Genomic DNA, 4470 nt, shown 5'->3' with positions numbered 1-4470 from the left:
CGCAGACACTAAGCGACTGCACTCAGCTATGAGTCGAACTTCTCTTTTTGTCAGTTGTGCTCGTCTTTGAGGTCGGACGTTGATGCACAGGGGACATCAGAGCCGGGTTGTGTTTTGACCCTCAGGCGAGCTGACTTCATGACGGCCCCTGTATGTGGACACAAACTCCTGAGCTGTGTTTTCACTCCCTCTTCTGCTTTCTCACTTTGGGTTGAATCCCACTTCTCCATCTCTTCCAGACCACACTCCTTAACAGAGATAGTCAAAACCTTTTTTTTTTCTCTAGTCCAAATCCAAATCCTCCTCCATTTGTGTCACTGGGTTGATATCAAGGACCTCGATAGGCTCTCAGTAGGCTGGGCTTCAGCATTGCTTCTGGTTCATTGGTGATCAATGGACCAAGCATACAGATGGAAGAGTCCTCTGATTCCACTTCGGTAACACTCGGCTTTACTACATGAACTCTTGAGTCCTGATTTCTCATGTTCATCTCCATCTCCTGCACCGAGGCGGCTCCTCTCCTCCTCCCAGGCCGCCGAGCTTAGAGCTAAGCCCCTGGGTGAGTTTGTCCCTCTCATTCCAGAGGTTTATGTTGTGTTGCAGGAGGAACTTGTAATGTGCACTGAGCTCCTCAGTACGTTGTTGAAGGGCTTCACGGGCCTCCTGTAGAAACTCGTGCTCCTGAAGGGAGACCTTCTGTTTCTGTTTGTGTCTGATCATCTATTCATGTAAAGAAAGCTGTGTGCCGTGACTGCTAACTCGTTACTGCTGTGAACACCAACACTGTCACTCGTTATGTAGATATTTTATTTTACCTGTAATGATGTTCCATGACAGGTTTACGTTGTTTACACATCTCCACTTTTTCTGCTGCTTTATTCTGCTGTTCATTCTATAAGTACCGGCAGTTATTTGATTTACAGATAATCTATGGACACCCACCGTCGTCTCCTGGTTTCTATTATTTTGTCCCATTTATAGCAATGATAGGCTAACTAACAGAAACACCTCTCTGTATGATGCAGTACAACATCCTCCAAAACAATCATACAGCTGAATCAACAACTCTCTAAAACAACTTCAATAAAAACTGAACATTATAAGGGATGATTTATTGCAGGACTGTATTAGTTTTAGCTGGGTGTTCCTAATAAACTGCCAACTGTGCAGTATATTTGTAATTGCTTGTTGTATGCACAGGCTGCAAAGTGCCTGACTGGCATTAATTGGGTGTTTTTGGTGTTGTTTGCTTCATTCGTCCATTAAGACACAGACATAAAGATATAACTTTTGGGAGTTAAGAGGTTGTAACCTCGTCATGTTTGAGACACGGCTCCTGGCTGGATGCAGCCTCACAGTGACAGCAGACAGAGAGCCGAGGCAGAAAACAGGTGTTAGTATCAACACAGAGAAAGACGGTGCCAGACTCCTGGGACACTGTATGTTTTCTTCCGGTGGATTCGCTGAGAGTGACTCAGAGGACACCAAGCTGATACGTGAAGATAGACATGCTGTCTAATTTCCAGTGAAAACCAAAACAAACAGGAAGTTCCTCTTAGACGAAGAAATACACTGGACAGACTTGGATGCTGTACACTGCAAAAAAAAAAAAATCCTAATTTTACAGAATTAACAGCCAAACTTCTATTTTAAGCATTATGCCAATAATAATGAATTACATTGATTTTCCCATTTTTGTAGAAAAATTACTGTATTTTTTCTGCTTTCTTAAATTACATACAAATCTATGTAAAATTATCTGTAATTAAAAATGTAGCTTGTTATTATAAAGGTTAATGTCCATAATAACAATTTAAAGATCTTCTCTGTAATTTTAGTGTAAATCTTATTAGTTTTACATTTATGTGACTTCTTCATTTAAACTTTGTGATTCTGGATGAAATGTAACAAACTTTTTTTAATCACATCAAACTTCAAAGAAAACGGAAAGCAGGAAAATGGTTTATCACACAACAACGACACACACACACACACACACACACACTGTTCTACCATGGTGCAATGCACAATGGAAATTGAGCTGAACTCTTCAGAGAATAAAACAAAATGAAAATGAATAAATAAAAGCAGTTTTTCGGAATCAAACCAAAACGCTCTTGAAAACAACAGGAAGCAGCAACAATAAAAAAACAAACAACCCGGCAAAGTTAGTTGATAGTCATTTTATTGAACAGAAGAAAAAACTCAAAATGAGTGTGTTAGACTGTGGTTCTTCATATTAAAGCATCGAAGCTCATCACTAATAAAGTGCACTTTCAGTTTACAGCCAGACGGAGACTCCGAGTCATCCCCTCCTTCCCTCCCACGAAGTCTGATCCCACCTGGTGCAGGACGCCCTGCACCTGAGCTCTCCTCTGTAGAACACTATCACAGTAAGATACAGAAGACCGAGTGCAACGACTGAGGATCTCAGTGAGGGCGAGTGCATAAGTGTTCATGGAAGATCAGCGCATGAAGAATCCTTCTTCCCTCTCACCTGAGTCTAAAACATCTCAGACTTTTCCTGCTACTGTTTTCTACCCCGGCTCAGTTCAACCCAGTTAATATCAATAATGGAACAGATGGTGTCCTCTGCACGAGTCTGACTGATTATGTAATTGAGTGATTGTAAAATAGCACAGTATTTCTTAACAGTTTCATTAATGGTCAGTGTTAATCTAAAATCTTTGCCATGAGCGTCTTTACATTGTAAGATCTGCACTTTAAAAAAATATTTTCCTATTACCAGAAGTGTTTTTCTACATAATATATATGTACAGTTGTCTTTACAAAGAAAATATGTTCTGTTAAAGACGGTTGCAAGGTCAGCATCAACTCCAGTTTGGCACGTTGTCCACGTGACTTCACCCGGTAACAGACTAAACGGACGAGACAGTAGAAACAACTTCTCCCGTACAGACACACACACACACTAAGATAAGAAATTAATCCTACTCCCACCTCTTACTTAGATGTGTTTGAAATGGTTATTTCCTCTGATGTGCAGCAAACAGGAATGTCATTCACATGAAAACAAGTACTTTGATGTCGCACTATTCTACAGGGCACAGCAACAAACATCTACAGTACAAGGGAAGTTCTCTTAAGTAACGATGCAGCTTGAATTTCATCTCTACGGGATTTAGGATTCCAATGTGCTACGTATGACACACACACAATTTACGTCATCAGAGTCGAAGACAAACCAAGAGAAAATGTGTAAAGATATATATAAAAAAAAAAAAAACAATAAAAACCAACAACAGAAGGATGAAAGAACTGAGTTCCTGACAGCCCAGCAGGTAGCGTGCATCGCACGTGGTGAACGGGGGCTTTTACTTTGATATCACCAGAACTCAAACACAGCGCTGGGAAAAGATCAGTCGAAAACAAACACATCTACTTCTAACTACTTTAAAAAGGTCCTGTATATTAGTCTCACTGGGAAATTGCACATTGAATAACGTCACCTCTTATTGCACTTTTCACTGTGTCGTGTCAATCAAAAGATTAAGCATTAGGATTGTGGGTTGTGTCTCTCTTGCGTCATGTTAATCTGTCTTATATTTTCATTTAACATGCAAAACACAAAGTTAAACTGATAAAAACCTTTTTTTTTTTTTTTAGCTGTCCTATGAAGTTGTGTATTACATACACCATGCCCTTCACACCGAGAGCTTAGACATCGGAGTCTTAACATACAAAGCTCTCAAAAGAGCCACAAACACGTTCATTATCAACCAGTCAGTATTACAAATAACAGTAATAAATATGCTCAGTTCAATAAATAGGGGTTTTCTATCAGAATAAAAAATTATAAAGATTGAGCTGATTTGAATGGAGGTCCGCCTGGCAGGGTTTCCTCTCACCTGTAGTGTTAGAGCGTGTGGCTCAGTTGGATCACACCTGGTTACACTAACATGAGCTGACAGCAGCCAAACGACCTCTGCACTGTCAGCCAGTTACTCACTTTAGGTAGTTTTAAGCTTTTGAGTTTTATAATTAATGCTCAGATATTGCTTCAAAATCTCTCTCTGCGTATTGTACAGTGTTTGTCTCCAACTTCATTCACTTCTCATGCATCCACCAGGGAACACAGCAAAAGGACAGTGACGGGGGAAATAGCCCTAATGGAAGGAATTATGAGGGTGAAGAAGACATTATATACATATAAATGATATAGTACAATTTCTGACAATTGTCTGTACGTGCATCAGACCCCTTCGCCTCATGTTCCACCTCAGCAGGCTCCTCCCACTAGCACGTGGACGCAGACTCCATTTTGTTTCTGTCGTGCTGTTGAGCATTTTTGCTTTTGTTTTAAAGTGCAGTCCAGATGCAGGTGACGAAAAGACAAGAAGCGAAGGACACACGGACAGACATGAAGCACAGGTAAACCCAGAGGGTGACACTGGGACCGGAGGAGGGTTGGCACATACGTTAAGAGAGGTCAGACATGGAGGACGGGGG

The sequence above is a fragment of the Seriola lalandi genome, unplaced genomic scaffold (assembly GCF_002814215.2).
Source record: "Seriola lalandi dorsalis isolate HSWRI2012SDOR001 ecotype SW California unplaced genomic scaffold, Sedor1 jcf7180002054511, whole genome shotgun sequence".
Taxonomy (NCBI): domain Eukaryota; kingdom Metazoa; phylum Chordata; class Actinopteri; order Carangiformes; family Carangidae; genus Seriola; species Seriola lalandi.
The sequence above is the reverse complement of the archived record's forward strand: the minus strand, read 5'-3'. Positions refer to the sequence as shown.